We start from the raw sequence: 25,487 nt of genomic DNA, 5'->3' as shown, positions 1-25,487 counted from the left end.
ACGATCTGTGACTTGCAAACGATCTGCCATGTTGCAGAACTCTTTATACAATGTGGTGCCATTAGTGTTAAAATGTACACACATAAACAGTGTGTTTCCTGGGTTAGTACCCACACCCTACATCCTCAATGGTGGTTATATGGCCTCCAAGTGGTCAAAAGTTGATTCTTCACGACTTAAGAAATCTTACCCTTCCTGTATATAAAGCACAGATATACAGAGTGCATAAGCAAATAATCGATGTATCTATAGTATTAAAATACTTCATTGGGAAGCTGTGTTTAGGAAAAAATTGTCTGAAAGACTCTTCAGAAAGGCAATATTTGGAGGGGGGAGGGTGGAAAGTTAAGAACTCCTAGCCTAGACCAAAATTTCTCAATTTCTGTACTGTTAACATATTGGGCTAGACAATTCTTTGCTGGGGGGTAGGGGGGTGCTGTCCTGTGCAATATAGGATGTTCAGCAGCATCCTTGGCCTCTACCTACCGGATGTCAGTAGCACCAAATCCCAGGTGTGACAATCAAAAATGTCTCCAGTCATTGCCAAATGTCCCTGGAAGGCAAAATCACTCCCAGTTGTGAACCACCAGACAAAGGACCAGAAGTCGTACCCCAAACTCCAGCCGTGGGGGATGGGCTGTGCGGTGAGAGTGATGGATCGTAACGGTTTCATTTTTGACAAGGAGAATGTATTCAGGGCCCACTGGTGTCATTAAAAATTAATTTTTCAAAAATTGCTCTCGCTGGGAAATTCGGTCCTGGAACAGGGAGGAGGCCTGGCTGGCCCCAGGACCAGCGTCTGATCCCACGCCTTTCTCTGTCTGCTCTAGAACCACCACCAAGCCCTCCCCAACTCCTCAGGGGGCCTCTGTTTTTCCCCTTCCTCTTGCACCCACATCAGCCCCTGACACTCCACCTCCTCCATTCTCCATGCTTTGCTCCCAAACCTTCATGCTCAGGCAGCTCTCTGTCAGGAGCACCGTCTGTCCCTCCTCTGCCTGGCAAACTCTTACTCCCCACTGGCCACCGGTGTCGCATCCTCCAGGAAGCCCTCCCTCCCTCCCACCAGCTTTTGCAGGGCCCTCTGCTGCAATGCCACAGAATCGTCCCTCCATGTTCACCACATACATCACGTTCGCCTGTCTACAAACCACGGTGCATATTCCACATTTACCGCCCCTCCTCACCCACCCCTCTCTCCCTTGCTCTCAGCTGTGCTGCTTGGCCCTCTGAATCGGGTAGGCTCGGTGAGTGCAGTGGATGGAACAGGGAGGAAAGTGAGACGGGTGTTGAGACCTGGCACCCCGCCCACCGCAGGACCTCACGTCCTCTGTTTTTTTTTGTTGTTGTTGTTTTGTTTTTAAATGTTTTATTTACCCTTGAGAGACAGAGAGACAGAGCATGAGCGAGGGAGGGGCAGAGCGAGAGAGGGACACAGAATCCCAAGCAGGCTCAGGCTCCGGGCTGTCAGCACAAAGCCCGATGCGGGGCTCGAACTCACAAGCCATGAGATCACGACCTGAGCCAAAGGTGGCCGCTCAACCGACTGAGCCACCCAGGCGCCCCGGTGCCTCAGGTCCTCTTACTAAGGCCACAGCCTCTCTCCTCAACCACAGCTCTGGCAGGGATCCAGTAACAGCTTGTCCTTTGTCCCCAGGAGGGTAGTAACAGCTTCCCTGCCACCAGACCATCTCTTGTTAGCACCTTAACCTGGTTCCCGCCTTGTAAATGCTCCATTCACCGTTTACCAAGCCCTCCTCGGCTGCCCTTCCTGAGGGGACCCTGACAGGGCCCTGATCTGATACACAGATCTGTCCCTGCCACTCAACTATGAGGTCCTTGAGTGCAAGGGCTGTGTGTTTTTATTGTGTTTGGTGTTGTTTTAATCTCAGATACCCAGGGGTCAGCACTGATGGCACCTGGAACATGCTCTCAGTATGGGAGCCTACCGAGTGAAAGCTCTCTGAGTAAAAAGATGAATGAACAAAGAACAGGTAGATGGAAGGACAGGTGGCAGAAGGACAGATGGATGAATGTGTAGATGGTTAGATGGATGGGTAGACATACAGACTCTGATTTGCAAACATTAATAACAGCTGAAATTGCTTGAGTGCTCTCTTGCTTGTCAGGCATGGCACCAAGGCCTTTATGTACCATTCACCCAATCTCCATAACCAGTCCATGGGGCAGGGACATCATGACGAAAGAGAAGCCCAGAAGGGTTAGCTTACTTGCTCGAGGCCACAGTTAGGAAGGAACAATTCCAGGACTCAATCCCAAGACTACTAGCCTCTAGAGCCTGCAATCCTGATAACATGGGGGTGTGGCTGGATCACACCAGGACCCCCAAGGTCTGACACTGCACCGGGATGCTCTCCTAGGGCCTCTCCTGTCCCACAACCCCTCCTACCCACAGGTCCTGGGTGGTTCTTGCTCATTTCACAGTGGGCCTAGCTGCTGCACACTTGCCTCCGAGGCCACCCCCACCCCCATCCACCCCGAGTGTCACCAAGGATGCCTGCTTTACATGTGCAGGGCTCAGGGAGGCAGCAGGCCCTTCCCACTCCAAATCCACAAACCCTTGTTTGTCTCCTGAGCAGGCGGGAGCTTTGCAGGTCTGCTGGTTTCGGCTCAAAAGAATACCCTCCTCCTTGGGAGAATAGCTGGGCTTGTGAGGAAGGGCCTCAGGTACCCGCACTCCATGGGTTTCCTCTGCACGGAAAAGAGCGTCGGCTTTAGAGACACAAGGTATGGCCCACGATCCCAGCTCTGGGGTGTTCCTGGGACACGTCCCCTCTGAGCCTCAAGAAATGGATTGTTAGTGCTTCCTTGCTGGATTATGGCCAGGAGCAGCTGCATGTCATGTAACTAAGCTGCACGGTAGTCAACAGACATCACCCGCCGTCTTCACCTTCTCACATTTTCCGGAACATGTGATTTGGCCATCTCTATGAGGACTGCCAAACAGCTTTTCCCCTCCTTTGGCAAATTAGGATATTGGAGCACAGAGCACTTAAGAGGCCTTCTGGAGGTCACAGAGGTCACGCAGCAGGACAGAAGCAGAGCTGGGTTCAAACCCTGGGAAATTTCTGCATCTTCCCACCCCCTGGGCTCCCCACCACACTGCCCCGGGGCTCCGGCTTTGTGATGGAAGCAGTAGGCGTTATTTATTTCCTTCATTATTTATGCACCGCACGTTTGGAACAGGGCCCTTGGTGATTAAAGCGCCTCGGGACAGAAAAGCTGAGCTGAAACATTCATGAAAATACAGAAAGGAAAACAAAGCAACAGCATCAACAGAGACACCCAGGCGGGAGTATAGGAGCGCGGCTGAGGACACAAACTCATCCCAGTGCCCAGGAGGGCCCCCTTCTGTATTTCCGGTACCCCAGGACCAGCCCGTTGGCCATCATTATCAACAGTAGCAGCATCATCCCTAGAGTCTTGGGGTCGGGCATCCCTGGTCTATAGCCCAGCTCTGCGAGTTCTGGCTGTGTGACCTTGGACAGGTAACCAGCCCCTCTGAGCTGCAATGTGCCGGGCTCTGGTTTCCCAGGGCCACTGGAGATGGGGAGTTTATGGGATGATGTATGTGAAACCACAGCAGAAGACCCTGCCTGTTACAGCCCTACGAAGCAATAGATTTCTGTTCTTCCTTGACATTCGAAAAGCCCTTCTTACATACACTACAGGCCAGGGTGAGCATTTGGGCTCTGAGTAGACTGTCGGCAACACGGCCCAGCTCCAACTGTGACTACCTATGATTGGGGAGAAAGTCATATGACACTCTAATTCCTCATCTCCACGTCTTTTAGATGGGGCTAACAATAACTCCTACCCCTGGGTGGGTGTGAAGTTTAAATGGGAAAATGCACGCAGGGACGTATCACAGTTACTGATACGGGACAAGTGTTCCATAACTGTCGTTGTTAATATTTGCCATCTTTCCAACATGCCTGCTTGGTAGTCAGGATAGGTACCTTTGCCCTCATTTTACAGATGACAGAACTGAGGCTCAGGGATGTAAAATGACTAGGCCAAGGTCACACGGCCTGACAATGGCAGGGCTGGGACCTCTGCACTGGGCTCCTGACTTGGTCAGTGCTCTGTCTATTATAAGAGTCCTAAGGTTGTTCCATTCAACAGAACACTGTGGTCTTGGTCAGCTCTGCTCAAACAGAGGGACTGGAAGACATCTTGTGGGGGGGGGGGGGGGGCTCATTCACAGCTTCACGTTGATCTGGTTTCAAACCTTCTGCCTTGCTGTGTGACTTTGGCTGGAATTGAGCGTCTCTGGGCTTCAGGTTCTCCTATTTAATTTGGCAGTCTAATTACTGCCTTAGTCCTTGGGGTCACTGTGAGCAGGAAATGAGGATGGGTGTAAAAGTGCCCAACACCGTGCCAAAAGCACAGCGAGAGCTCCGACAATGCCACCGTTCCCTCCCCTGCCCCATCGGTGCATCTGTCATTGCCTCCCCTAGGGAGCCTGGCACCAGCTTCGTTCCCAGCCGGAGGGACCTGCGTGACTGACGGCCCCTGACATCCTGGCTGACAGAGCAGTCTCTTCTCCACGGTCCTGCCCCAGCCTCCCTGCCCAGCCTCCCCAACACAGAGACCTAATAAGACCACTGGGGGGGGTGGGACGGGCCCAGCCCAAACCCGCCAGGTCCTGCCTTTTTCTCTTTCTCTCCCCCATCCTTCTCTCAACTCTGATTCCTCTCTCCTACCTCTCACCACCCCTGACACTTCCAAGGAAGCAGCCCCAAGGCATCTGACCATGATCCAAAAGTTACCTACATCAGAAAAGTACAAGATGATTTAACTTCACAAACTCTTAATGCATTCTTACTCTGATCCAGGGGTGCTGAGAATACAAAGTTGAACAAGGCATGGTCCTGCCCTGGGGGATCTCCAGAGGAAAATACAGCACCAACGGAAATATGCAAAATAATAAGATGTTGCATAACAAAGAAGGATTATAACAGCTGCCATTTATTTGTTCTGAGTTTCATATGTGTTCCTGTTGAAGGTCATAGCTCAGGTGCAGAGAGGTCATGAGTATTGGACCCACTTCCTGATTCGTGGTCAGCACTTTCGCTCTGTGTCCTCACTTGGCGAAAGGGGGCAGAGGAGCTCTCTGGGGTCTCTTTTATAGGAACACAAATCCCACTGATGAGGGCTCCACCACCACGACTTAACATTCCCCCAAAGGCCCCATCTTCTAAAAGCATCACATTAGGCATTAGGATTTCAACATACGAATCTGGTATTTGGTAGAGACACAATATTTGGTAGGGACACAAATATTCAGAACATAGCACTACCTAAACATCCTATTCTAACATAAAGCATGTAAATGTGCACGAATCTGAGCAATATTTGGATGGAAGCCTTCGAGGCCTTTAAGAGGAGGTCTGTTGATGGAGTTCTGCCTTCTCTTTTTTTCCCAACAAAACACAGCCACAAGACATCTAACATTTACACTTCAGACATCCTCAAAGTAGAACAAGAAAATGCAGCCTGAGTGCAGAATCCTTCTGGATTTTTATGCTCATTTCCCTAATGCTTCACGGGTCTTTCATCCACACGTAATTCGACAGAATTTTTTTTAACGCTGACCTTTATGGAGTGTCTTCAAAGCATTCAACTTAGTTCTCATGGAAATAGAGCTTTCTTTCCTATATTTTACTTGTATTGAACGCATGATTGTAATTATGTTATTTAGTTAAGTATGATGTGAACCGATGGAACATGAGCACAAAAAAAAAGAGAAGGTGGCTGTTCTGAAGAAAGCTCAGCTGAGTGCTTTGGAAATACTCCATAAATATGAGTTATTGCAAGGCAACAAATATAACTGATTCCTGTAAACTGCAGCTCAGGTGGCAGAGCATAAAGACTTGTGTCACCTCCGCTGGAGAGCAACCTACCGGCCTTTGTCTTCCACCTGCTCCCAGCATCAGGGGATAAAGAAGTGTCATTTATCGAGACAGGCAGGTGAGTAGAGGCCATAAAGAGACAATTTTCTATTCCGAGCCCCCTCCCACAGTGTCCATGAGGGGTGGGGACCTGTTCGTGTTCTAGCTTGCTCCTCGTCCCCCTTCTGGTTCTCCCAAAAGGAAGGGAGGAATTAACTAGCAAGATCCTATGACGCTGAACATACTAAGTTTCCTAGTGGGCTGGGTCACTGTGCCAGAAAGGGACAGCTCGTTGCCACGGCCCTCTCTCTCCTTTCCCTTCCCGTGCTCTCCGCTCTTGTCTCATGTCTCGTACTGGTGACAGGAAGTCATAAGAGCATCTGCTGCAAGGAGATGGCAAGAGAGGAGGTCCCGGTGGAAGATACAGGTGTAAAGTGGGCAAGCATCAGTCTGTGAAGATCTTGGACACCGGGCTAAGGCATCCGGACTTGATCCTACGGGCAATGAGGAGTGACTGAGGTTGAATCTGTGCTATAGAAAGAGTCACTCGGACAGTCGATGTGGAGAATGGAGGCAGGGAGACCATCAAGGAGGCTGCTACAGTCACCTGGGTCTAAACTAATACGGGGAGCCCAGGTGGAGGTGGGAGGCAGGTGGCGACCAGACCTCACAATGGATTAGACATGAGGAATGAGGAAGAAAAAGACTCTTGACGAGGCTTAGGTGTGTGTCTGGGCCAACTGGCCCCACCCAGAGAGACAAAGAAGACAGGAATTCGAGCAAGATGAAGCCCTCAGTGTTGGCCATTTGGGCATGTGTTGTTTGAGAGGCTGCCAGAAGGAGAATTCCAGGAGCCCAGAGACACTCAGACCTACTGAGGGGACGGCTCTTGGAAACGAGCTGCTCTAGCTGCTTGAATCAGGTGCAAAGCACCCCTCTGTCTTGAGGCCGTAACTGGCCTCAATAACTGGCAGCAGAACAGGTAGGGTGGCGAAAGCCATGGCTTTGAGATCATCCCGATCTGGGCAGAAATTCCTAACTCTGCTGGTATGCGTCCTGTGAGGCTTTGGATGTGTGATTTCACGTCTCTGAGCTCTGTTCCGTCATCTGCGAAGTGGAACTGCATAAAAGTACCTTCTTCATGAGCTATACGGAGAATCAAACGAGACGGTGGAGGTAAGCACCAAGCTAGTGCCTGACACATAGTAGGTGTTCAGTAAATGGTGTTACTAGAACTAGCGGAGGCATCTTCTTGTAATTTAGAAAATACCGTCTATTATTTTATTAATCCTACAGAAATTAAAAAAAAAAAAATTGCAATTCCAGAGTGGAAGGTCTAGTGACTCCAAGGGATTTGAGAAAGAGCTATGGTATTCATCTCAGTTCAACACGACTTTGTGGGGCTCTCCTGGGTTCCCAGGCCTGTGATAGGCGCTGAGAATTTAGGAGGAGCTTCCAGAGTTTGCCGTCTTCTCTCCCCTCCCCCGCCCCAAACAGACAGTCACGGTCACCAAGGAGGGGGGTTCCCCCCAATTGCGTAGGAGCTCTGAAGAGTTGTGTTAAACAGACAGTCCACACTGGGCACTGGGCACATAGAGAAAAGTCGCGCCAAACCTGTGCCCTGGGGGCTTAGAGCCCAGTGAGGGGCATCGGTGAGTCTTGAATGAGCTTTTTCTCCAGGAACCAGTGTCCACCCCCGCCTTAGGCTCCCTGCCCAGGCACAAGGCTGCCAGCCCATCTGTGTCCTTGAGAACATGCTGGGCTCCTGACCCAGGCGGCAGCTGGTCCACTACCTGCTGCCCCTGACCCGGCACCTGTCCAACAGCGAGGCGGGGAGGGCAGAGAGAATCGGAGAGCTGGGAAGGAACGTGGAACTCATCCAGGGCATGGGATGTGCAACTCGCTCAACCTGGAACAAGAAAAGGCCTGGATTTTCAGCGAACTTGGCCCTTTGCCAGCCATATGGGTTGTGGCAGTTACTTTTCAATCTGAACCTCAGTTTTCCTAACTACAAAAGAGGGATAATAAATGTCTACCTCACATTTGTGAGGATTGCATAGGAGACACATAATTAGGAGCCTTTTCATTGAAAATGACAGGCACTCATTGAATGCCAGCTTAAGGGAAAAAAGAAGGGGGCATTTATTGGTTCGAGGTGTGCTGGAAAGTTGAAGGGTGAAACTAACTTCAGAAACCAGGTGCTCAAACAAACATCAGAAATCTGCCCCCCTTCCCTCTCCCTCTCCCACTCTCGCTCTCCCTCTCTCCTCTTCCACTGTCCTCCAAAATTGCTTTATTTTCATATAAATCTTCCTTTGAAGCAGCCTTGGGCTTACATTCGACCTCAGCAGAAAGGGAGTGTTTCTTTACCAGTGGTCTGCCTCTAAGACTGCCTCTAACTGGGTTTTGCTTGGCCCTCTTTAGGTTAAAGTCCACCCCTCAACCAGTCACTGTGGCCAGGGAGATACCCTATTCCCACTGGCCAGCTTGGACCATTTGTCCATGTTTAGAATGCTGGATTCCAGGCTGGCTCACCTCCACCCAGATAACAAGGACTGACTGTGGAGAAAGAAGTATCCAAAGGAAAATCCAGATGCTGTCCCAGATAAAAAGGGCAATGGATACTGCCTGGATATGGCTCCCAAAACAACATCCTGAGCACATCAACGCCACAGTCACCACCGTGACAGGGTCACAGTGTCTCACCTGTGTGTTTCCTGTGACCCACTCCTCCCCCGCGTGGCTTCTTCCACGATCATTCTGTGCCTAGAAGACTCTTGGCACTCAGGCAGGTCCTCTGGGAGCCTGAGGCTCTTCTGCTTGCCTGCCCCCAGAAATTGTTCAGTCCCTGCCTTCATCCTGTCTCTGCATCCTGAGATGGACCTGCCCCAGTCATGGGCTCTGCTCTCACCTGCACCAGACCCCAGCTTTACTCTCCTCATCTCCTCATAGCTGAGACCCCTGACGACCACTCTGTGGACCCAGTTCTGCTCCAGTTTGTGGACAAAATCAGGAAGTTTGAAAGAACCCCAGACCCCATCACACAGAGTACCACACTTCTGCCCCTGACATTAGGACCTGTTTTCATCGCTGGAATCTATCCTTGGCCTATATCCTGAGTTCCTATCTGGCTATCTTCACTGGATGAGTATATCAGCAAACTTTTGGTTGCAGAAACAGAGACGCTCACTCAAACTGACTTTTTAAAACCACATAAATGTGTTGGCTGAGGGGCCAGTACAAAAAATCCAGAAGTAGTTCAAGCTTCAGGCAAAGCAAGATCTAGCAGCTCAGTGACATCTCCAAGGATCTGGTTCTTCCCCCTGTTAACTCTGTTGTCTCAATGTTGACCTCATCCCAAAGCTGTTTCCCTAGTGGTCCCAAGATAGATTCAAGTAGCTCCCAGGCTCTATGTTTCCACTTTTATAGCCAGAAGGAAAGAATAGTTCTTTGTCCCAGAATTCCTAGCATAATTCTAACAGATTAATTTGATTGAACCAGCTTAAGTTTTGGAGTGCTTTATTATGTAGCAAAAGTAGCTGGAACACCATGCAAATGGGTGCACAGGCACTTCAAAAGAGAATAATTTTGATATCAAAGTATTAAGAGACACCTCGGGGAAATTTTTTTAATCCATGAATATTTGTTCTAAAGAAACCTCTTGATAAATGTACTGCAAAAGTCAAATGGAAAATAACAAATGTTGTAATGAGCTGTCCAATTTTACTGGAAAACATACACCCTGAAAAAATTGAATACTTCATTCAATTTCTGTTTGTCCTTAAAATTAGTACATAGTTTCAATTATGACCTATGGTTTGTTAAATATAGGTTATCATCAATTTTATTTCATTTTTAAACTCTTGACAAAGTCCAAATCAAAGCTATTAACTTACATTTATGACAAAATTATAGTCCGTCCTTGAAGTGGTTCATATTGAGTGGAATATTTTTTTCTGGTCCCCAATTATTCTCAGGAAACTGAGATTCTCTTCTATATGTCTGGACCATAACCATGTCAATGTTGTGTCTTTTCACTGCTGGACTTACTTTTGCCTTAGCGCCAGAAGAAGGGGAATGTTCCCCAACCTTCCAGAATCTCCTTCTGCCCCATTCTGCCCATTCTGCAGTAAATTACCAGACTCAACTTGCACCCATTGAGAAAAGGCATCAAGGGCTGCTGCTTCTTCCCATAGGCCCAACCACACCAGTGCTACCTCACCCCACCTCCCACCGTGCCTTTCCATGTGTCTCCACCTCCTTGGTTTTTGTCTCTCTTCACCCTCTTCCCTTTGCTGTCCTCTGCTCTCCTCTTCATTCCAGATGGATACTTGGATTATATCAGCCTCTTCGAGGAAATAGCCCAGACCAATGCCACTCGGTCCCCGACACCAGGTCATAACGCCAGCATTTCTGCCAGACTCACCTCATTTATCACCAAGAGAAAGAAGCAGCGATTAATAACCACCCATTCTCAAAGGCAACTGAGATTGACAAACCTCACACTCCTTTGGGGAGCTGGGTCTTGGGGAGGGAAGCTTGTGGATGGGACTTCCCACCAGGAAATTTCAAATGCAATCTTTTTTTCATCAAACTTTGGGGCTCAGAAGCCACGTCCTAGTGGTTAGAATTCCTTGTGTCGAAGGTATCCGAACATCCAACTCAAACTGGTTTAAACAATAAAAGGAATTTGTTACCTCATATACCTGAAAAGGACAGAGGTAGGCCTAGCTTCAGGTAAGGTTTGGTCCAGACGCTCAACTGATGCCACCAAGAATCCAGTTTTATTCTATCTCTCCTCTGCCTAGTACAACAGTATCTTCACTCTAAAGCTGGCCACAAGATAGCTGTCAGTATCTCCAAAAGTCAGTGAAGTCCACTTACCAACAGATCAACACAAGTCTCAGAAATGAGTCATTATCATTATATTAATTCAGGCTTACCAGAGAGGCCATGATCCTTCCCCCAATACTCTCTGCCCCTCTGCCCTGGCCCCAAGCATACATGCACACAAACCCTGAAAATACAGGGATGAAAATCAAAATACAAACACCTGACTCACCATTCAGATAATCCTGGCATATTAGAATGTTTTTTCAGCCTTTTAAAACTATCCATATACTTATATCTATATGTGCTAGATACAGAGAAAGGTTGATTATATATGATTATACATAAAACCGTTATATGTAGTTTATGCTTTTTTAATCGAAGTATAGTTGACACACAATATTAGTTTCACGTGTATACATACTTTATACACAACAAAATGTTTACACATTCACTTTGAACTTTTCCCTATGTTAATTAATATTCTCTTACAATACAATTTCTTTTTTTTTAACGTTTATTTATTATTGAGAGAGAGAGAGAGAGAGAGAGACAGAGCATGAGCAGGGGAGGGGCAGAGAGAGGGGGAGACACAGAATCCGAAGCAAGCTCCAGGCTCTGAGCTGTCAGCACAGAGCCCGATGCGGGGCTCAAACCCACAGACCACAAGATCATGACCTGAGCCGAAGTCAGTCACTCGACCAACTGAGCCACCCAGACGCCCCTACAATACAATTTCTAATGGTACCATCTCAGAACAATCTAACTTCAAATCAGCAATCAGCATTTATCGGAAGGCTTCCTAACCACCAGTATTTTTATTTGTAATCCCTTGCCAGTGCTTCAATCTGCTTTTAAAAAAAGGAAAAAAAAAAAAAAAAAAAAAAAACCTTTTAAAAATTATTGTTAATTTAATTAGTTGTGATCATTGTATTATGGTCATATTAAAAGCAAGAAAAAGTCCTTATTGATTAAGAGGTACATACTGACAAATCAATGATAGTTTTATTTGATTTATTTATTCTATTTATTTGATTTCATTTATTCTAATGATAAAGATATCTGGGGTTTGCTTTAAAATATTCCAGAAATAGGGGCACTGGGTGACTCAGTTGGTTGGGCATCCAACTTCGGTCATAATCTTGCGGCTTGTGAGTTCAAGCCCCACATGGAGCCCACTTCGGATCCTCTGTCCCTTGCTCTCTGCCCCTCCCCTGCTTGTGTTCTCTGTCTCACTCAAAAAAAAAAAAAAAAAAGTAAATAAACTTTAAAAATTCCAGAAATAAATAAAAGTGGGGAGCAAGGGGTGGGATTGCTCAACACAACAACAACAACACAACAAAGAAGTGAGTCTAATTGGCCCTGATTGGCTGACTTGAATTATGTCATTGGCTGATCCTCCTGTAATCTCTGTGCCAGAAAAATGAGAGATACTGTCTGGTTTAAGCTAACTGGGCCCACCCTTTGATGTTGAAGTCAATGCCAACTAAGCCACATGGATGAGAAGCAAGCTACTCTTAGGAAGGCAGAATGGATGTTGGAAGGCTAAAAACAGACTCTAGACCACAAGTCCCACATACTTCCTGGATGGAGGGCATATTAAGGTACTTAACTGTCCCCAAGATGGCAATAACGATATGTGTCTGCACACCTTTTCACAATTTGCCAGTTTCTTTCCATCCATTACTTCCTTCGAGCTTCACATTTTCTCTGAAAGATAAATATTAGTAATCCTGATGTCCAAATAAGCAAACTGAGATTCAGGCCAAGGACACATAACTGGTCAGTGGCAGAACTCCTAAATTCTGTATTTCTTCATGGTAATGCCACTGACTTCTAGGAGATGAGTTTCTAGAAAGCATATTCAAAGCTGCCCCCAAATGCAAAACACGGTCCAAGCCCAGGTTCTTAACCCTCCAACTCAGTACAACAAAAGGCCCACCAGGACAGCCTGTTTTATGATGTTCATGCTTCTGGAAATCCTGAATTCCCCATCTGTGAGACAAGGGGATGACATAGTCCCCCTACGGCCCTGTGGACAGTACTAATGTTTCCCATTGGGCAGATTCTCTGGTCGTATCCAAGCCAGCGCCGTCATTTCCTCTGTTCCTGCCTCTCTCATCCAATGTTAATCAAATATCTACTAAAGCCCAAAGTCCTCACCATAGCAATCAAGCTCCCCTACCTCTATTTCTCTGACCTCCCTCCAACCACTTCTCTTCACTGACTTCCTCTTCCTTTGAGTTTCTGCTTAAACATCACCTTATCATGAGGTCTTCTCTGACCCTTCAGAAAAAAAAATATCAACATCCCCAGCACTTCCTAATCTCATCTCTGTTTTAATTGGTTCCATAATAATTATCACGTCAAATGTCTTACACATTTATATCTGTATTGTGTCTCCCTTTCCACGAGAAGGTGAGTACCTCAAATTCCGGGATCTTATCTGTTTGTTCATTGATTCTAAGAGTCTGGAACTGTTCTTGGCACATAGCAAGCGTTCAATAAAGATTTGTGAAATAGTGAATGCTATCAACACAGCCAACTAGCCACACTCTCTTGCCTTTAGAGTTTTCCAGACATGGATGAATACCAACCTAAAGGCCCCCCAGTGTCAGAAGACTCAGACAAGACTTTCCAGGGGGGTGTCCTCAGAGCCCTTCTCATTCTTAAGGTGTTCCTCTCTCTCCCCCATGACAGTGGCAGGGCGGGGTGATAACCAGAACACCAGTAACTTCAAACAAACTCTCTCTCCTCCTCTTTAACTTCAACCTTTTTATGCCCTCAAGGCTGATCAAGGTTACTTCAGAATTGATTAGTATAACCTTCATGGGTAGAATGGAGCCTCACTTTGCCTAAGGGGACCTGGCACCTATATTTATTTCTGGCTTCTGTGGCCTTAGCTGAAACTAAGATAGAAACAATCCATTTTGACACCCTATTACACATACATCATGTCACTGAATGTTCACATGACCCTGCAACACAGATGTCTTTATCTCCATTCTGAAGATAGGGAAACTAAGGCTCAGAGAGTCCTTCCTCTCTGGCCTCTGAGATTAGAAATGTTCACAAGTCCTCTTCTCTCAGTTGCCCTAGAGCGATATGGGTATTGCTGTTCTCAGGATCCGGTAGTCTGTTGTGTTCTCTGTAGGATTCCGCCTCTCACCCAGTTCTCTAACCCCAACCAGGCAGCACCCAGAGGAACTGCTGACCCTGATCAGCTGGACCTCTTGTCCACCGCTTCGATAAGCAGCTTGGTGGGAGATAAATGCTGTGATTATTAGCCTCAAATGAGGTTTAGGGGATTATCTGTGGATTTTCTCTATCCCTGTGGCAGGCACAACGGAGAGGGGAAGGGGCTACGATTTCAGAACCCAGAATAACCAGAACATTCATGACTTGAATTGCACCAAATCTCGAGAGTCAAATGGGTTTGCGTTTGGATCTAAGCTCTGTGACCTTGGACAAACCACTTCACCTCCCGGAACCTGTTACTTTTCTCTGTACAAGGAAATGGAGACATGCTAAGAATGTTCTTCCACATTAGAAGAGGATCACTCTCCAAAGCTCTGGTTTGAAGGACTGTGCTCACAACTGCAAAGCTCTACATCAGTTACTTCTAGCATTTTATCCCCTTTGGGCGTCTCCTCAACAATGTCTTGAAGGAGCAAACTGAATTACTATGTAAAACAACAACATCATACGAGCAGCCAACATTTACTGAGCTTCTTATATGCAAGCACTTTACAGGCCTGTTACTATTTAAACCTCTCAATAAGCTTAAAAATAGCTTCTATTTCATGCAAGTAAATTGGTTTCATGCAGCTTTCCCAATGTCACAAAGTCGGTGAGGGGGAAGACCAGACGGAGGACCAAGTTCTATTCCCTAAAGCCAATATTTAAACTCTCTGCTACATGTCTCAATGGCATATGCCATGATTTCTGTAGGATATTCTGCTGGGGGCCTGAACTGGTGTCATTAGAGTAATCTTATGCAATCTGATTGAACTACTTTTATGAGCACATGCCATACTTGCCTCTCTGAGTCCCTGTTTCTTCATCTATAAACTGGAGGTGATAACACTTCCCTTCAAATGGCTGTTTTGAGGATTGAGTGAAATATAGTAAAAGTTCAAGAAACATCGGTTTTCCTTCTTTTCCTCTCAAAATTAATATAAATTGATTTGTTGAAATAATGACAACTGGGACTTAACATCAATAAAAACGGGAAAAGAAGTCAGGTATGAAATTGATAATGTTGGAATTGTCTACCTACCTACTCAGTGTGTCACATAATTCTGCAACTTTTGAGATGCTGTGCATTGCTCTGACATGAGAGCTAGACGATACGGAAAACAGAGTGGAGAGGTGCCATATTCTCACCGATTCAACAAACATTCATTGAGCCACTTTCCGCAGCCCTGTGGTTTCAGTGAAAAACACAATCGACACAATCCTTGTCTTCACGGCGATTACATTCCGGTGAGAGAAGCAGAACGAATAAATAAATAAATAAATAAATAAATAAATAATAAATAAATAAGATGTTTTCAAAGAGGAGCAAGTGTTATCAAAGACAAAACAAGGTAATCTATCTACAGTGTAACTTGGGAAGAGAAGGGGCTATTTAGAGAATGTGGGCAGAGAAGCCTTGTGTGACAAGACATTTGGCACAAAAGCCTGCAAGCTGGGAGCTGAGGCCTCTAGCTAGGAGTGAGTGGTGTGTGTTTAAGGAATGAAAAGAAACTTTGTGGCTGGTGTGGAGTGAGTAACAGGTTAAGCAGTAGAATATACCATCATATAGATAGGTGGGGGCCAGAGGGTGCAAAAACCTTAAAGGGAGTTTGAGTTTTATTCTGAGTTCAACAGGAAAGATGCCATTAGAAGTTTAGCAGACTAACAACTTGATCTGTTTTATACTTGTATTTAGTTTATTTTATTTTTAAAATTTTTTATGTATTTATTTTGAGAGAGAGGAGCGAGTGAGCAAGGGCAGAGAGAGAGGGAGACAGAATCCTAAGTAGGCTCTGCACTATCAGCACAAAGCCCAATGCGGGGCCCAAACTCGCAAACCAGATCATGCCCTGAGCTGAAATCAAGAGTTGGACCCTTAACTGACTGAACCGCCCAGGCACTCCTGTTTTATACTTTTAAAAGCTACATTGGACCCAAATGAATATGGACACTTAGTTTATAACAAAGCAAGCAGAACAGTTGGTGGGGGGGGGGGTAGTTTTTTTTTTCCTTTCAATAAAGAGTGCTGTGTCAATAGAGTAGCCGTATGGCCAAAATATACTTAATCTTAATCCCTGTTTCATACCCACATTAAAATCAATTCTATATGGAGTGTAAATCTAAATATAAAAGGTAAAACAATAAGGATTCTAAAAGATAACAAGGAGAATGTTTTTTTGACCTTGGAGAGACAAAAGTTCTCTAAGCAGAACACAAAAGCACTAACTGTAAAGGAAAAAAATGATACATTGACCTATGATAAAAGTAGCAACTTCTGTTCATCAAAAGACACCAACAACAAAGGGAAAGGGTAAGCCGCAGCCTGGGGGAAGATATTTACAATCTATATGGCTTCAAGGGATTCCTACCCAGAACATACAAAGAGCTCCTACAAATCAATAAAAAAGCAACATATCAGAATAAAAGAATTGACAAAAGACAGAAGTAAGCGCTTCACAAAAAGTTTTCCAAATAGTCATTAAACATGTGGAAAAGTACTTCATTAGTCATCAGATAAATTCAAGTTAAACCTCTACATACAGAGAATGACTAAAAGTAAAATAGATTGACCATACCAAATGTTGGTGAGGATGTAGAAAAACAGAACTCTCATATCCAGCTTATGGGAGTGCAAATTGGTATTCCTCCACTTCAGAGAACTGTTTGAAAGTGTCTACTAAAGCTGTATATATGCACACTTTACCCGTTTATTTCCATTCCTAGAATACACCCAACAAAAACCCTTACCCATATGTATCAAAAGATCTATACAAATTTGGAAACAACCCAAAAATCATCAAAACACTGAGATCCAGTCATAGAGTGGAATACTACACAGTAATAAAAAGTAAGACATTGCTGACACAGGCAACAACATGAATGAATCTCACAAATGCGATATCAGCAAAAGAAGCCACACACAAAAGCATACATACTCCATGATTTCGTAAATCAGTAGCATTAATCTGTAGTGTCAGAAGTCAAAACTGTGTTACCTCTGAGGAGGAGTAAGGGGGTAGCAACTGGGGTGCCATGATGAGGACTCATACTGTTCCATTTTACTATCTGGGTGCTGGTTGCACAATTGTGCTCATTTTGTGATAATTAATTAAACTGTTTATAGGACTTGTGCTCTTTCTTTATAAGATATATAGGTTAAAAATCACTTTGAGAAGCAAGATGAAACCAGAGAGACCACTTAAGAAACTTAACAGCAGTCCAGGCAGGAGATCATGATGGCATGGAAGGGAGGAATGTGGGGGAGAGGGAGAGAAGTAGACTAAGTTAGGATGTATTTGGTGGAAGAGCTTAAATGATTTGCTGACGGATTGGATGCTGAGAGAAAGGAAGGAATTCTATACTGCCCCCTGGGTTTGTGGCCCCAGTGTCTAGGCAGATGTGGAACCAATCGCCCACATGAGGAAGACCAGGAAAGGAATCAGCACCATTGATATACTTTCATATGTTACCTCATTTATTTCACCCAGGAACCTTCCTTGTACCTATTTTTTATCCCCATTTTACAGAAAAGGAAGCTGAGGCTCTCAGAAATGAAATTATTTATCCAGGCTTTACACAGGTCTAGGAGGAAACAGAATGGGAAGACGGTACCCAGGAGACAGTCAGATAAAGTGTTGGAGCCTGCAGACTCAAGTCAAACAGCCAGATTTAAACCTGCCTCTGTCAGCATGCAACCTTCAGCAAGTCTCTTCTCTTTTCTATATCTGTAAAGTGGGGATAAGAATCATACCCTCCTCATAGGGTTAATATATGTCAAGAGCTTTAAAACACTGAAACAAATGACGGCATATAATGTTATTGCCACATAATAGAGACCATCGGGACAAAACCTCCAAGAGCCAAAAGACATAAAGTGCATACAACAGAGGAAATCCTGGCTTGGATGGGTGTTGGCCACCTGGGGGCCAATACGCTTTTCTTTACGTTGGAGAAGAAAATTGTTGCAATTATTTAGCAACCATTTTGGAGGGCTAAATTCCAGCTTCCCCAAGGTGCTCCAAGGTAGAGGGCAATAAGGTTTTACTTTCCAGAGTCAGTAGTCAAGAATTCTGCACTCTTGGATTAAGTTATACTTCTCATCACTTCTCTCTTATTTGAATTATTTTTTTTAGTTGTTTCTTTTTTTTTTTTTGAGAGAGTGCAGAAGGGGCAGAGAGAGAAGGGGAGAGACAGAATCCCAAGAAGGCGTTGCAGTGCCAGCGCAGAGCCCAACGTGGGACTCGAACCCATGAACCATGACCTGAGCCAAAATCAAGAGTAGAACGCTCAACCAATGAGCTACCCAGGTGCCCCTCTCTTATTTGAATTATTGCAGCAGCCTCTAAACTGAACTCCTCCAATTTCTTCCTCTTCCACAAATACTTCCTTAGCACCTACATCCGTGGTCATTGCTGGGTGCTAGGGGAACAATGAGAACAAACCCATAGGTATGATGCCCTCGTGGAGCTTCAGGTCCACATCACTCCAGAGTGATATTTCTGTTACTAGAAAGCACTTTACAAATTGTAAGCACTGGTCCAATGTTGCTACTGTAGGATAATCAAGGTATGATAGCAGCTGTTAAAACAGAGCTCTTGCCTTTCACGTGGCTGTCTGCTGCCTGTAGGATAAAGGCATAAGCCAAGTCCAAACTGGATTCCAGCCTCATTTCCTAGCCCCCATCCCTTACCTCAGTCTCATACTCCATACTCACCAAACCACTGAGAGTCCCTTTATTTCCACACCCCGAGGCCCTTGAATATTCCATTTTTTTTCTGTCCTGAAATACTCTTCACCTGCTGTCTGCCTACAAACTCCCACTTAATCCTTCAAGATCCAGTTCCAACCTCTTGCAACTCCTCCCTCCATGCAGGTTTATCTCTCCCTCTTCTCCTTTTTGCAGCACTCTCCGTATGGTTGTTTCTCAGTAGAGGTTAAGATACAACAGAATAACCTAAGAATCACCTTCAAATCTTGTGCCAACCCTGCTCACCAGCCATCTGGATTCAGTATGTTTGGGGTGCATTAATGGCTAGAATTCAGGGTTCAAGTCAAACAAACTCAGATTAAGCCCAACCTTAGCTGTTTATCAGCCTCATGACCTTGCCCAGGTTACTTAACCTTCTCAAGGTTCTGTTAACTCCACAAAGTGGGAATAGAAATAGGAAGGAATGATCGGTCAAGACAAAGTATGTAAACACTTAGTACAGCACCTGACACCTGGGAAGTGTACAAATTGTAATGGTTATTGAAAGAATTTTGGTTTATTCTGACCCTGGCAGCCTATCCATTTCTTCCCCACCCTACCCATCTCCAGGTTGAGAATCATTGCTGAGTATTCATCAAATTGTACTATAATCCATTGTTTATGCACCTGTGTCTCTCACTAATGTGAGCCCTGGAGGGCAGGAGGCATGTCTTAGTTCTAGATGCCCAGCACGTAGCACAGTTCTGAGAATAGCATCACCACTTGCAAGCTGTGTGATCTTGGTCAAGTCGGCCTGCCTCTTTTGGCCTCAGAGGTTTTCAGTGAATACCAAATGAGATTATGGATGTGAAAGTGTTTCGCATGTTGTGAAGTGAGTTGTCGTCGTTATGGCCATTCCATCCAGGGTGAGAAGGGGCTGTCATGTCACAGCCACATACCTGTGGCCCTCCATTTCCTCTTCTTTTTCATCCCATAGAATATCAGTGTGACCCTTTTTCCTCAAACATTCTTACTTGGTGTATATCTAATAGTAAATCCCACAATGACCTGCATAATAGCTCCAGCCTTTCCAGGGAGAGAGGGACTATAGATGCCCTGGTGTGAGGTAAGCTCCTCTCAGGATACCAGCCACTGAGAATACTGCAGCAAGCAAGACAGACATGATCCTTGCCCCAGTAGAGTTTTAATTTTAGTTGAGGGAAAGCCAATGATAACCAAATAAATCCATAAATAAAACCATTTCAGAGAGTAGTAATTACTAAACAAAAAGAAGTAGATAATGTTACAGAGTAATTGGGGGAGCAAATATTATATAGGGTGGCCAAAGGTCTTTTCAGGAGCTGACATTTGAGCCAAAATCCAAGAGACAAGAAGGATTTAGCCATGTAAAGACCAAGGTTAAAAGAGTCCTAAGTAGAGAAACAGGGGGAAAAAAAATTAAGCACTTGGTACAAAATGGTGGTTACGCAGATGGAATTACTAAGTCAGGATGAGAGTTGGTAGTGATGAGGCAGGAGGGTTAGACAGAGATGCTCCCACGTGAGGTTTACAGGCTGTGATTAAAAGAGACATGGGAGTGGGGAGAGGGAGAGAGAGATGAGATTGGGAGAAATCAAATGAACACTGAAGGAAAGGAAGTTACTTTGACCTCTGCCTCTCACGTGTGCATATATTCAGCAGACACAATTCAACATCTCTTGTATGTCAGCCATTGTGCTAGGAGCTGGAGATACAAAGAAAAATAAATATGGAACCAGTTTTTATGAGCCTGGTAACTGAGAATATAGATGCCTAAGTAATTAAATACAATATGATAAGAAGTCTCCTAGAGAGATGTAAAGGCTGAGGGAGATTAAGGAGGGAGTGACTGTGCCTTAGGAATCAGGGAAGTTCTCACTGAGAATGAGGACACTTAACTTACAAATAAGTGTAAGTAGTAAGGGGGAAAAATGTTCCAGCCCCAGGGAGCAGCAGATGATAAGGCACTGGGGTGAACCTGTTCAGAATAAGTGATTTTCTGTCCTTTTGGAAACAGCTGGAAAGGCAGCCTGGGTCTTCCTGGTGAAGGATCTTCAGTACCACACCAAAGAGTTTGTATTTTTTATGAATGCGGTGTACATATGGAAGGCTTGGAAAGCCCTCTCTAGGACATGGTACTACAGGTACTTCAACAGAGCAAGTACAAAACCTGCCTTTGGTTAACTGGTCACAGAAAAGGGGGGCAGGGAAGAGAGACTTCCAAGGCAGGAAGCCCTTTGTTCTCTAAGTGACAGAACCCTATGTTCCCAAACTTCAGGGCAGAACTGACTCTATGGAGAGCTCCCCCCATGTCTCCCTCTTGATTTCACTGCTGGCGCCCTCTCTGGTCCCCGTCGCCAGCCCCCGCCTCCTATCTCAGGAAGCTTGGGTCTCCCTGGAGCGGGTCTGCCCTTGGGGGAGGCCTCTCGGCTTTGTGCCCTGCAGCTCGGCTGACACTCGGGGCGGACCGAAGAGGGGCTGGGCGCCCCCGGTGTGCACATGTGCTAGCCCAGGCAGGAGGGAGCGCCTCCGCGGAGGAGTGCAGGAAGGGGAAGGAGAGGACGCGCGCCAGAATCTCGGTCCCGGGCGCCCTGGTCGGCCGCGGAGGAGCTGCAGCCTCCAACAGGTTCGTAGAACGCACGCTCGCTCTCTGCTGCTGAGCCGCCACCTCCTCCGCTGGAGGCAGGTTCGCCGGAGAGACACTAGCCATAGGCCCCCGCGCCGGCGAGCTCCCTGAGGGTGGCTTCCCTCCGGTCCTCTTTCCTTCTCCCGGTAGCTCTCAGCCGCCACGGCTCTTTCCGGGGAGAGGCGGAGGGAGCCACGGGCCCCTTCTCGCTTCAGCACCACCTCGGGGACAGCTCCCCTCGCCCAGCTGGGTCCTCTCCTCAGGTCAGCACTGCACCTGCCTACAACGGCCATCCGCCGGCTCCTCTCCTCGTTGGGTCCGGGTTCAGTGCCACGGCCTCCGAGGACAGTCCCTCGTCCCCGTGGACTCCGCTCCCCGCGTCAACACCGCGGTGGCAGACAGCTCTTACCGGCCGCCTGCTTCCTGGCGAGCCGCGAACAAAGCCGAGGGGCTGGGGCCTCCCGCGTTCCTTGCGGGTGGGTGGTTGCATCGATCGGGGATTTCGGCTTCCCCAGAGCAGTGTCTGGGGCGAGCTGGGGAGGGGAGCTCAGTCACAATCGCGCGGTCTCTGGCTTGGGTCTGCAGTTCACCAAGGCCTGGCCGTGCAATGGCGGGTCCAGTTGGAAGTCGGAAAGAGGGTGGAAGGAGAGACAGGCACAGAAGGGTCCAGGACTCCAGTGGGCGGCTGGGCCTAGGCTAGAAGGGAGGAGTGCGCTGCCCCTTCTTCCCTCCAGACCCCCACTTCCACCCTAACTCAGGACCATGGACTTCCTTCAGAGAGCCTAACACAGATTACCCGAGGCTGACAGCTGCAATCACTGACTCAGGCTGTCCCTGGAACATCCCTAGAAAGTGTGAGGCTGAGTTTCCGTGGGGGGAGGGGGCCGAGGAAACCGCGGGGAAGCCTCACGAACTGGGCAGCTACTCCGCTCCCCACCTCCGGAGTGATGCCGGAGAGGAACGAATGGGGGAAGGGAGAGACCCCAGAAGCAGCAGGTTGTGAACTAGGCTTGGCTCTGGGAGGCTGCAGTAGTAAGAAAAGAGGTTGAAGGAACATGAGAAGCTGGGAGGTTCCCAAACAGAGAAGCCAGTTCAGCGGGAGAAAACCAAATGTGGAAGAGGAAACCTTTTCTCTGTGAGCTGAAGCTGGGAGGGCCCTTGCCTCACGTGACCCTCTCAATCCCGGGTAGTCTCAACCAGAGACCCGGGAGTCCCGGTATAGGGGGCAGAGGTGATTTGCCCAAGGTCACTTAGCAATTAAGTAGAATTGGGCCTAAAGCCCGAGCTCCCAAATCCTGGGCCTGTTGTATAACATTCATGGGGAAGTGTTTTAAAACCCCAGATGCCAGGAGAAGAGCAGAGTTGTTTCATTCTGAGTCCAAATCTCAGCTCTGTCACTTACTAGCATGTGACCTTGGGAGAGTGACCTTCTGATAAGACAGGTTAATAGTACCCACTTGTGGTGAGGATTTAATGAAATACCCTATATAATAAGCTTAGGGAAGTGCCTGGCACATAATAAGTACTCAAAAATGAGCTATCCTTTCTGCTACTATTCCCTCTGTAAACATACGCTGAAGACTTCTTATGTGCACTGGCTGTGCACTGGGGAGACAGAGACGTGTCCTGAGGAGGACACAGAGCAGCAAAGGAAGCAGAAAACAGTTGCAATATGATGTGATAAGTGCTATACCAAGGTGAGTACACAAGGCTATATAGGATCTCAGAGGCAGGAGTTGATGAGCTGTGGGGAAAGGAGAGGAAAGGTACCTCAGACACTTGCAACTGTGTGTAAAGGCCAAGAGGTGTGAGATCAGAGCCACCAGGGTGATGTCACTGCGCCAGAAAGTCCTTAAGATGGGGAGTGTGAAATGAGAGTAGAGAGAAAAGCTGAAGCCAGTCTCCAAAGGGCCCTTCTTCTGTGATGAAATATTTCAATGATATTTTAAAAAATAGAAAGAATAGTTATAATAAACCCCCACATACCCGTCATCCAGCATTCAACGGTGGCCAATTTGTTTCATCTTTACCCATGCCCACTCTCATCACACTCAGACCACACACAACACACACCACACACACACACACAGAGGGAGAGAGAGACATATCTTGAAGCAAACCCAAGACATCATATCACTTAGTGCAGAAGGATTTACCATCAACAACAACACCTGCATTCAAATGTTGTTCTACCTTAGAAGTCTCTACCTCAAACTCTGACTTTCATTCCTCAATCTGTTCTGAACATTCCCTGTCCTTAGCAGAAAAGTGGTTGCGAGAGATCCACCCTAAGATGATAAGCCAGTGTGCATTAGAGAAACTATTTCAGAAAAAAAATGGAGGGTACATCAGCCCTCAACAGATTTTACAAAGCCAGAATGTTTATCTCCACTGCCTACACTGTGACTAGAGGCCAGTACTATTGCAAGACAATAGTCAAAAGACAAATTGAGCCCATAAAGAAAAAGACAAAAGTGAGAGCTTCTCTTTCAAAGTAATCTGAAACTATAAGCTTATAAGGACAGAAGGCTTGAAGGTCATGGAAATCCTGGATTTGGAAATCATCAAACCCAACAGGCCACTTTTTACAGATGAGAAAGACAAGGGTCCAGAGATAGGAAGGAGTTTGCCCAAAGCTCCACAGTGCTGAGACCACAGCCAAGACCTTTGAACTCATAATCCAGAGTTTTGTCAGTTCACCATTCTGCCTAGAAGATTAGGTCTTAGAGTTTCTCAGCCCCTAAACTGGGATGCCATTTCCTTCCAGAGCTCAAAGAGGCTGGAAGGAGGAGGGAAAGTGGGGCAAGAAATGTCCTTCCTGGTTCTCAAGAGGATGACAATGTGTGGCAGTTGGTCTTTGAGATACCTTGACTCATTGCCCTTCCATATCCTTTCACAGAAAGTCTACAATGGTGGTATCTATATTCTGGCCACTGCGTGCATCTCCTGTCTCTCCCCTTGGTTCTCATTAACACATTTCTGCAGTCAGACACCCAAACCTTATTTCTGCATTTTTGCTCATCCTGCCTGTCTTAACCAGATGAATATGAAGTCTCTTTTCCATCTGCCCCCAACTGGGCTGCACATTCCTCTTAGCGACAGACCGCCATTTCTCTGAGATATGAGCAGTGTTTGGCCCAAGTCCTGGCAGGACGCAGAATTCTTGTGCCTTTTCTGGAGCATGAAGTCTCTCTTGTTACTGATGAAATGTGATGGATGTGACGGGTATGTGTGCTCCCATCAGGCTCTGGGCACTTCACAAGTCAGCATTTTGCTTTCAGGGATGTCCCTGCCTGCAAATGGGGAAGGCAGTATCTCACAAGTTTCCCTGAGTCTTAGGTGGACAATTAAGGCACATGTAAGGAGTTCTAAGCATCCCTCGTGAAGGAAGTCAGCAGAGAATGGTCAATAAAATTGCCTTATGTCTGGGAGTATGATTGCAGGCAAAGTGATAAAGATAGTGAATTTCAGCTTATGAAATTATCCCAGCTTTTAGCCTGAGGTGAGACCAGTTCAGATATATTATATTATATTATATTATATTATATTATATTATATTATATATATCATTATATATATTGCATTATATTATATTATATTATATTATACTATATTATATTATTAATACAGGTTTTTCCACACTCTCTGAAAGTTCACTTTATGTCATATCACTTTTATGGAAGACCTATGTTAGTACCTGTTTTCACTAGCCAAAAGAATTTGAAAGGATTTCACTTTTACAGAAAGATAATTGCTTCTTTGCTTTACACCATTTGGGTTTTAAAAAGGTTTCATAAGAATGCTCCACTTTCAAATAGCAGGGGAAACCTGTATTATATTATCTGGGCCTAGGTGAATTTCAACAGATAAGCATTTATACTTCCTCCAACATTTACTCTTTGAGTGGCTATTCTTGTCAGGCATGGTTACAGGTACTGAACAAGACACCTCAGATCCCTGCTTCCATGGGGCTTATAAACTTGCAGTAGACACAGTCATTAATAACAATTAAAAAGTAAGTGTGAAGACTTTAAGCATACAGAAGGACAGATAGGGAAGGTCTGTCTGAAATGGCAAACATGAAACTAAGGCCCAAATAATAAGAAGTCAATCACATGAGGATATGGGGCCAAACATTCCAGGCTCAGGAAAG

General features: G+C 46.1%; 1 protein-coding gene across 2 annotated transcripts in view; it reads left to right on the top strand.

Moving 5' to 3' along the window:
• The first annotated feature begins 21,125 nt into the window (after window positions 1–21,125).
• CPLX2 (complexin 2) overlaps window positions 21,126–25,487 on the top strand; it is a 79,883-nt gene continuing 75,521 nt past the window's right edge. For both annotated transcript variants that reach the window (XM_030327301.1, XM_030327318.1), the window contains exon 1: window positions 21,126–21,334. The gene's annotated coding sequence lies outside the window, so the exon portion shown is untranslated. The remainder of the gene's footprint in view (window positions 21,335–25,487) is intronic.

This window comes from Lynx canadensis, chromosome A1 (assembly GCF_007474595.2).
Source record: "Lynx canadensis isolate LIC74 chromosome A1, mLynCan4.pri.v2, whole genome shotgun sequence".
Lineage (NCBI taxonomy): Eukaryota > Metazoa > Chordata > Mammalia > Carnivora > Felidae > Lynx > Lynx canadensis.
Note: the sequence above shows the minus strand (reverse complement) of the source record. Positions and strands in the feature narration are given on the sequence as shown.